General features: G+C 33.0%; 1 long non-coding RNA gene across 1 annotated transcript; it reads right to left on the bottom strand.

Annotated features, from left to right (window-relative positions):
* Window positions 1-2,567: 2,567 nt before the first annotated feature.
* LOC106461855 lies at window positions 2,568-6,355 on the bottom strand. The gene is made up of 3 exons (XR_001290952.2): window positions 6,060-6,355; window positions 5,078-5,259; window positions 2,568-3,456 (listed from the first exon to the last, which is right to left on the bottom strand). It is a non-coding gene; the product is annotated as an uncharacterized LOC106461855 (long non-coding RNA).
* Between the last annotated feature and the right edge of the window lie 3,574 nt (window positions 6,356-9,929).

Genomic DNA, 9,929 nt, shown 5'->3' with positions numbered 1-9,929 from the left:
CAGGTAATAATAACAGACACCCATTTTTTCCCACTTGTATGGGGGGTGGGGGTGTTTTAGGAGATTATACTAATCGATTTACTAAATGTAATTGATTAATGAGCCTGTCGATTAATTGATTTGCAAATATTACTAATCACCCAGCTCCAATATTAAATGTCGTAAATAAGGTTTTGCACCAAGAGATTGATGACACTTTTGTCCAGTCAAAGAAGGTCATTGAGTCATCAGATATACCTATGAGTCTACTTCAGTGTCCAAATATTGGAGATAAGCAGAAAAGGGTACTGCATCTCTAGCAAAAAAAGTGAATTTTATATTGTACAAATACTTTTCAGCTCAGCATATTAAAGAAAAGGCAATAGATTATACCCTATTTTATTGAGATGATGCCTTTGAAAATGTTTGAAGCAGTTTTTGAGTGTAAAGAATCATAAAAGTCTCAGGATGTACAGTATTCCATGCAACCATGATCCCAAAAGCAAACAAGTAAAAAAAAAAAAACAATTGGTTACCATCTCAGCCAAGAATTTCAACAAAGGCTCACAATGTTGAAATGATTACAGAAAATGTTTGGCACAATCCTGGGTACTTGTGATGTATGATGAAGGTGCTGATGATAAAATGGCAAAAGTAGGTAGATGATTTTTTAAATGGATGGCCCCTGAACCTTATGGGAAATGTCAGAAATGTCATATGGGAAAGTGGGATTGATGACATTATGATTCAGTCGGGAGTTTATGAACCATCAGAAGATAATCACATCAAGAAAGGGGTAGCTTACAACAGAAGGATCTGAGTCTGTAAACTCTTGAATTAAGCTTCTGAGGTGGAAAGCAGTAGGTAACTGGATGCATGAAACTGGCTAATTTCTCAGCAATACAAGTTCACACAACTGTAAGAGCAAAAGAATGAAAGATGCCTTGACAAGTTTGATGACTTTGGAGCAATACTGCAAAGCGAGATAACAAATTACTTGAGATTGACACTATCAGAAATGCTGCCCTTCAACTTCATTTGTGGGTATCTTAACTATGCAAAGTGAGATTATGCTCATGTTCCAAAAGCACAAATTTTGAAACATAAAAAACCTGAATTTTGTGAAGCCCTTTCAATTGCTCATGGGTCCATTCACCACAGCACTAGCCCATTCACTGGAGTGTGAAATTAAATGGGCATAGATCAACCAACAAAAACCATGGGAAATTCCAGCTTGGAAAAGACATTCACACTACAACTACTGTTGTAACAAATGGCTTATATAAATAGTGTTATGACCATTACTATATTTATTGTGTCCCAGCCAGTCTGATGAGTTCTGGATTGAGTAGAACTCATTGTCAGCAATACATAGGGCAAACAGTGGGGTTGGAATACTAATTTTGGATGAATGTTTGGATAAGGGCAAGTTATCTCTCAAAGATAACCAGCAGCTATATCTTACTGGCAGTTTTAAAGCTTTGAAGTAGAATACCTAGTGTGACCATATATAAACTGGCTCTAAAATGTTTTGTCACATTAAGTACTCAGAGTAGAAACTTCAACCTTTAATAAGTAACTGTTTGGGGCATTGATTCAGATGTCACAGCTACGTGTTCACATTATCATTTCATGCTAAGCATATAACTTTTCCTCATAAAAACATGGATAAAGCAAAAAAATATATTCACTTTCAGACATGATAACATCACTACCCTCAGGGAAATTTTGAGGGTAATATTACATTCAATTCATTCATTTACTGGTTTTGACTCATCCAGGTCATTCAATGACATTGGAAAACAAAGAAGGCTAAATGCTGTTGTCATTCACCTAAATCTAACAGCAAGTTTCTGTGATTTCAGGAGAAACCCTGATAACATCACTAAGAAAGTAATGGAAGCATGCAAGAAGCTCACTTTTCTTGGTGTACACTGGTAAAGTAGGTGCACCCTTGTCCCTGGACACACAGAGGTATGAAATGCTTGCCAAAAAAAAACTCTCAAGTGATACACTTTCAACTACAAGTGATGCATTCTTAGAGCATACTAAATGAGCTAACAATCAAGCTTTTATTTGTCTGAATACCACTTAACAAAACTTTTCTTTGCCCAGTGTTGATGGTTATGAGCTCTCTGATAGTGACATTTTGATAGAAATTATGAAAAAAATTACTAGTTCCTGAAGCAGTCTTGCAGTTCACATAGTATAAATTTCAAAGTACTCATGAATCGTGAAGGTGCTTGCGCAAAAGAGAAAACTATTTACAAATGCCCATGGATGTGACAAGGAAATATGTGAAAACTCTTCAAAGGAAAATTCATGAATTTCAATAAGTTATTTAAAAAGAAACACTTGTCATTCACAATATGAAACTTTTCTTTTCTTAAATTACTCCCCCTAGAAAAGATTTAGATCAATATGAGTATTTGGAGGTTTTAAAAAACATTTTGAAACTCTGGGAAATAGATATAAAACTTTTTATCCTAATTTACTTGTAAAGAAAATAATACTTATTGAAAAAAGTGCCTCATAATCTGTGATTTTGAAGATGAGGATGTGACCTTTTGAAATCCAGTGACATCATACTTATTTCATGTTTTATTTGGTTTCTTTCTTAGATAATACATTAAATACCAATAACACTGATACCTAACGTGTCATAATTTGTTGTATCTAAAATTAAAATCAACAATTTTTTACAGCAGTCATTTCTTTTTTATCAATTTTAAATGTGAGTGGGTTACACTATTTTGCTTATATAAAATCCTCAAAAAAAATGTCCTGAAGTTTACATGCAACATAGCTGTGATCAGAATAGATATCCAGACATTGGGCACCTTCTGAAGTTTTTCTTCCTTTTTTTTGTATAACCATGAATCTTGCCACTTTAAGTGATACACTACAATAAAAAATCCTTGTGCATCATGACTAGCCAAAAATTATGTATAATCAAAATTTGGAAGCCCAGTTAGATTGAAGAAAGAACAGTCATCACAGAAATTCTTTATTTTAGTTTAAGGTATATTAAGGTGTTTTCAATTTACAGTTTTCTTTTCTATTATTGGAAATGTACTAAGATTTGATAATCTAGCCTTTATAAAACAATTAGTAGCATACTGCTAAAGGAAACTAAAAATTCTTCATACTGTTATTGAAGCTAAGGTATATAATATATTTATATATTCAAAACAAAAAAAAATTCACTAGAAAATTATAGTTCATTAATGTACATATATATTTGAAGTTAAACTTTTAGCACACGTATATATCAGTTTCAACAGTTTTGGTCATTTATCTATCCCATGGCTTCTTGATGGTGTTTAATGTTTTTCAACCATGTCTTATGGTATTCCTCCACTGCTCTTAAGCCAAGGCACCAATTTAATAGGAAAGGCATACGTATAACAAGCACCTCTGTGACAGTTGTTCCTTGTTTATCTGTTGTCTTGAAAGTCAAAGAACTGTTCACATAAACTGTTAAGAAAAATAACATGAAAAAAAAAAACATTATAATACAGTTCACTCTGTTACACCATTTACATGATACATTTGTCTGCAGTCTTTTTAGTGCATGTATTCAGCTGCAAATATATCAGTAGTATATATCATGCAGCTGTGATATACTTAATGAAGATTTATCCATTAGATTATAGTTAAACCTGTCAATGGTAACTGACTAAAGAATTATTCATCAGTTTAAAGATCATTTTTTTCAATTACCAATAACTTCTGATGAAAAGTAAACTAACTTTATACATCAAAGCTCAAAAGTAACTCATAAATTAATGAATAAACAAATTTGAAGAACATAATATTGTGGACCAATGCACAAGAAAACTGAAATTTAAATTACTAGAATGAACTGTTCCTTCAGAACATCTTTAATTTATAGTTAAATCTATCAAAAGGACACTTGCAAAAGACACATACAGTAGTTTATAGATAAATCTGTTAGTACTTCACTTACATAGTTATATTTGTTAATTTACAGTTAAATCTGTCTCAAGTACAATTATTACAGAAACCTCAGTTGGTTTACCCAAAAGTTTGTTTATATTTACTAGACATCCACTAGCTTAGAGCTATGTCTGTCAATTACTAGGCTTGGTAAATATTAAGAAATGAAAGCTACATAATACCTTCAATGCAAGATGTGTGGAGCATGTATGACTTCTACAAAAATACAAACAGATATGAATACTAGGAAATTAGAAACTATTTATAATGAAAACTGAATGCTAACAGTTAATTCATAATTTTATTTCAAATTAGTGCATTTGAATAATTCAGAGTATTGTGGAAAACAATCTGCAGTCTAAAGTGTTTTTTATAAAAAAAAATATGATACCTATTGGTTTCATTTGTTTGACATCATTTGGCATTTAATACTGTAACATTGTTAGATACTTCAATTCAAATAGCAATTTTGATATACATATCAGCCATGATGCACAATTAAGGTTACAAATTCTGGTATATCAGCGAATCAACCTGTGGTAGACAAAAGATAGATTTAAAATGCCATTTTACATGGTTTCATTTGAAATCTACAATAGAATAATTAAAAGGGATGTTGAAACAAACCTGCAGCCTAATGTGATTTCTAACACCAATTATGATTTTCTTCTTTTCACTGTTAAAAGTCAAGCTTTAAACATGTTCTTATTATGTTTATTAGAATTAATTTTCATTTAAAAATTGTCATAATGTTACAAATTGAATATTCAAATGGTTAAAATATTAAGCCTTGTTTAAGTTATAAGATTAGTTACAAAATATTACTGTTAAGCTTCAGTTATCACACCATAACTTGCATTAATATTAAAGTGGTGTTTGCTTGTTTATTTATGGCAAAGCTACTAAGGTTATCTTCTATCTTCCCTACGTTTGAACTGCCGACCACAGGGAAGGCAAACATCCAGCAGCACCCACTACCAATTCATGGTCTACTCTTTTCCAACAAACAGTAGTATTGGCCATCACATTATAACTGCCTTATAACTGAAAAGGCAAACATACTTGGCACTAGGTTTTGATCTCACGACCCTTAACCACTTGGTTATTACCGTACTGATTTTCTTGCCATGTAACTTACCACACATAAACAATTTGCATGAATAATAATTTGTCATAATGAGAAAATCTCTGCCAGCAGGTTTGATTTGGAAATCAGCATGCAGCTTTATTTGTCCCACAAAAGGAAGAACTTCTGTCAGAATAGCACTGTAGTGCCACTCGGGGTATTTTCCAACATCAGCAACAATTTCTATGTTTTTCCTAATACATAAAGAAACTAAGGTTAGAATTTATTAACATACATTTTTTTCTTTGCTAACTATATACTTTGATTTTAAAAGATCATAATTTGACAATAACAGCTCACCTTTTTAGCCATAATGTGAAATACACTGATTTATGTACATTTTGATTTCAGTAGTTTCATATAAAAAGATTCCTTGATCTAAAGTACTTTTTTATTTGAACTAAATCCCATATTATCATTTTAGAATATTAATTCTGTCCTTAATGCTAAAAAACTCCAAATTCTTAGTTGTGGTTTGAAAATAATTCTGATGTCAACTTATAGATAATATTTTCTTATACCTTTTCCTTAAGCTACATGTTTCTCTGACCAGATATGGTAGAATGAGGGTCAGCAGAGAAGATGACATGCTATTAATGGCAGCACTGGTAGTGTCATTTTTATCACTTTAGTTCCTTATTACACTGTTTACAACTTTCAACAGAAAGTTATTCTTCAGTAATACCATACTGATCTTCATTAGTTTATTTTGGTAGTACAAAACATTACTCCATAACTGGGTTAGAATGTACACTAAGTTATTTTTAAAGCTGTTTAGAATAAGTCTTTCAAAATTAAAACATAAACTGGTAAAAGTAATTTTGTGATAATAGACAACTTCAAACCATTTATCTTTGTTTCTAAAATGAGAAGTTCTGAATTCACTTTCTTTACTATTGTAAGTTTAATACATTCAGAGTGTTGGTTGAGATAATCCAAAAATATTTTAATATGAAACTTCTTGTTAAAGACTATGAAAGTAACATCAACATACCTTATGTACAGTAGATGATTTGTATTCACTGGACAGATTTCTAACCAAATCTTTTCATTTTACGTCGGAACAAATTAGCCAAACTGGAGGCTAATCTGAACCCCATGGCAATACCATCAATCTGATCACAAAGTTCACCAGTGAAAATATAAATTGATTGTTTGGTAGCAAACTTGATAACTTGTGAGAGGTGTAGTTAGTCGAGCCATTAATCTTCAATTTGGCTACTTCATTAAGTGGAATGTTTGTACGTAAAGACACTACATTAAAACTATCATACAAAACTTTATCATCAAATTTTAAGTCTTTATAAATAAAGTAAATTCAAAACTGTCTTTAACTGTATAATTGTTTTTGATAAAATATTTCAGAAATGGAACTAAAAAACACTTGAATTTAAAAAACCTAAAACAGCAATTTTTGAAAAAAATGATAAAAATTATACTCATGAAAAGAGATGCTAAACCAGCACCATTAAAACATTGACCATAAAGCTTTCTACCTAGTCTTTGAAAGACTACCTGGCCATAAAAGAGTAATTTGTTTCTAAAACTTATAATTTGTAATTCATGTATTTTGTACATTGATATATACTATTAGGCTATCCAGCTCCTTAACCATAGTGAAAAACAGGATTATGTTCAGTCTAAAAAAAAGATTGAATGTATGTCTGTGTGTAGATGTATATATGTAGTACAGGGATATACGTTTTGTTTTCCACCCTTTTAGTTAAAAACTTAAATTTTCCAAATTATGTTGCTTTACATCATTCCACAGTTACTTGTCCAGTTCTCTTGCAGTAATAATGTTTTTTTTAGTTACTGAGCCGAGTTATTCTTGACAGCAAATTGGATGATGACAGTTATGAATGGACTAATCCTCAATCTCTACTGCCCATTGGCCAGCTGATCTAACAAGAACCAATCATTATTTTCTTCTTTCAGGAGCTCGATGGTTTATTTAAATATTTAACACAGTGTTGGGGCTTGGGAGAGCAAAATTTTATGCAGATATACAATTTCTATAGAATCACACAGAATATTAGATTTTGGCATAAGATTTATGCAGTATGCAAAATTTCCTAAAATTCTCATTTTTGGTAACAGATTAGTATATGTGTGTTTGGATTTTCTGCTCTCGAAGAACTGGAGTTTTCTCCAAAATTAAGGTTAACTTTCATTTTCATTTATGCAGTCATTGTTTGGCTTTCACCTGTAGCTTAATTAACTTGTTTACATTTGCCATTAGTAAACTCGTATAAGTTGCTTCACAGAATAGTGGAGCATAGGTTTATATTTAAATTATTGATTATTACTGTTTCAGTGAAATCATAGAGATTAAAGCAATGGTTAACTTTATTTCTTATATTTTAAATTTGGGACACTCTCTTTTATATTCTAGCCTAAGATACAGGGGAAAGAATCTTCATTGTTCTTCATTGAATCTTCATCTTTGTTGCGTTTGCCAGTCCCACACTATTATACACATAAACACAAAATCACTTGCCCTCCTTTGAACTTAACAGCTGTTTATTACTGTATTGTAGTGCATTGTTTGCATTTTAAATTGTGATATTATCTTTAAACATTTGTTCTCTGTGTAAATATGTCTAGTCTCTTTCTTTGTGTCAACTGTCATAACTCACTGGGAGATATACACCCAAGTTTGTGAACCTCCAGTTATTAGCAGGTCTAATAATGGGATACCAAAGAGTAGAAAAGAAAGGAGAAATTTTGGTACCATGGCAAAAGGATCTAGTAAATTACTAACAAGAATGGTGAAGAAACTACACAGGCTTATAAGTAAAACAGTAGGTGCACCTGAAAGGATGAGTGAAGATGGTATGCTGAAGGAGGGTAGAAATTATGTAGAGTTGTCAGATACAGGAGAAGCCTTCTCCTGGATGCAGGATTTTTGCTGTTACTGTGAAGGTTCATACAGGCCATGTCCTTACAGCCACCAACTGAGGATACTGATGACTTTCTGGAATACCCAGAAGGCCTTACAAAGTTCTTCCACTGAGGTTAAATTTCAACAGTGGATTCTGCATGTCAGAGGGTTGCGGAAGACAAGAGACACTGAGCTAAGACACTCACTAAGCTAAGAAATAACCTTGAGAAGTATCCAATTATCTCACCAGAAAGAAGGAATTGCAGGTTGATAAAGTTCACCTCAGAAACCCGAATTACCATCAAGTGACAAAGCATGTGCCCTCTTCTCCATGCAAAGTAGGAGAAAAGAAACACAGTCAATTGGAATCATTTTAACTGTTGTTCAAGTGGCAAATCCTCTCTGAGATGAGGGGTGAGGTGCTTTGAAAACTTCACATATCACAGAACCAAAGGTCTTGATGACTTCCCTGATGAAAAGGACATCAAATCATGTGAACCTGTGGTGGAGGCAAGGCCAATCTCTTTGCCAGTGGTTGAGATAAAAATTGTTGAAGTGCTGGGTAAATTCCTGTATGTTTCCATGCAAGGCACTGCCTGGAATGAGTATATCTAGAGACAGGCAATAAAATACCTGACACCAAGTAATCGATGGGGATGTGCAGCTTCATGGCTGCAATGGTTAACCATAATGCCAACAACAGCCTCCTGATTGCTAGGTTGAAGTAACAAGCCAGCTAGGATAGTCATCTGGCTGAGAAACCAATGACTTAAAAAAAAGTTGTGCACCCTTGCTTTCTGAATGTTTATGTGATCTTTCGAACACACATCACCACTCTGTGGGGAAGAAGCAGCTTGTCCAAAATCATTGCAGGGTTAGTATTAAAGCCACTGTACAAGCTTAATTCTAGAATGCTACAGTGTGGGGGTCACTATGACCTCCATACAAATTAAATCTGTATAGTAAACTAACCATGCTGGCATTCTAGGGTTAATAAAGTGATTAAACAATTAAAAATTTATATAAGGATAACCCTAATGAGGTGATTAAACAACTAAGAACTTCAAGAGGTCTTGTTTTCCAGTACTTGTTGAATATAAGGTGAACATTTTGTTTTTAAGGTGGCTTTATCCCAAATATAATTTAGCAGGATTAGTGAGCTATGGTATACCAATCTTCATATAGCTTAAGATTCCTTTTATCAATTTTTAAGTTGAAAGTACCCATTATGAGGAATATGCGATGGAAACTGTAAGAAAAAAACTAATATTCTTTTGCACAAGAGAAGAAGTGCCTCATTTGGCAAACTTTCTAACCAGCACACAATTTTGTTTCCCTTATCCCAATTTTTTATCACCTCAGGAAAGTTAACATTTTCCTTACTTGTAAATGTATTTCAGATAGATATTCACCTCCCTGCACCACAAAGAGTCATTACCTTACTGCACTGGCATGTAAATTCCTATGCATGCTACAAGCTTTGAACAAAACTCCCACTCCTACATGTGTCAACATGTATTGCATCACCCTATGATGTAATCATCATTAGGCTATAGCTCTCCACTAGTAAAAGGGTAACATATCATGCTTATGCAGTAATCCCTATAAACACTAGCATTTGAACATATTGTTACGTCTCCGTTTCGTTTATTGATTTTTCCGTAACTTCGTTCCGACGAAATTTTAACGACACAAGTCTTTACTTAATAAAACTGGTTTATTCTTTCCGAATATAACTTAACCGATACACTCAACAATCGCGCTAAACAAACGCTATAGCAACGAACGTCAATAATACTCCGACCGCAGATCAATTACTCACTATCTCTACACACATTACCTTCCCCCCTTTTATACCAGCGTAACCTATTTCTAGTAAGAACTTGAACATTCGACAAAGTACATGATAATTCTAGAAACGTTGCGTCACGTGGTCATGTGACTCGCTGACGCAACAATATGTTGTTTTTGTACATTTTT

This window comes from Limulus polyphemus, unplaced genomic scaffold, assembly GCF_000517525.1.
Source record: "Limulus polyphemus unplaced genomic scaffold, Limulus_polyphemus-2.1.2 Scaffold1045, whole genome shotgun sequence".
In the NCBI taxonomy this organism is placed as follows: Eukaryota; Metazoa; Arthropoda; class Merostomata; order Xiphosura; family Limulidae; genus Limulus; species Limulus polyphemus.
The sequence above is the reverse complement of the archived record's forward strand: the minus strand, read 5'-3'. Positions and strand labels throughout refer to the sequence as shown.